This window comes from Charadrius vociferus, unplaced genomic scaffold (genome assembly GCF_000708025.1).
Source record: "Charadrius vociferus isolate BGI_N301 unplaced genomic scaffold, ASM70802v2 scaffold2962, whole genome shotgun sequence".
In the NCBI taxonomy this organism is placed as follows: Eukaryota; Metazoa; Chordata; class Aves; order Charadriiformes; family Charadriidae; genus Charadrius; species Charadrius vociferus.
Window position 1 is genome coordinate 39065 of NW_009647356.1, and position 319 is coordinate 39383.

The following is a 319-nucleotide window of genomic DNA, read 5'->3' on the forward strand; positions in this document are numbered from 1 at the left end:
GTGGTCCACGCCCGTCCCTCCCCCCCCCCCCCGCCTGCCTCTCGCCCGGCGCGGCAGGGCCGGCTCTCCCTCCGCCGGGCAGGGCTGAGCTGCCCCCCAGCCCGCGACGGAGCTGCAGGGAGCCTGGAGCAGCCGTGCAGGGAGAGATCACCCCTCCCCGACACACATATAACACTGCAGCTGCTTAAAATTATCCTTCGTAGGCATATGGTGCCGCTGCGCTCTCCCACGGCCCCGGGTCTTTCTGCCCTGGTGCTTGCCGAGGTTGCCAAGACTTGACCCCGCGGTGGTCCCGCATCCCCGGCCGCCCCCCACCGCC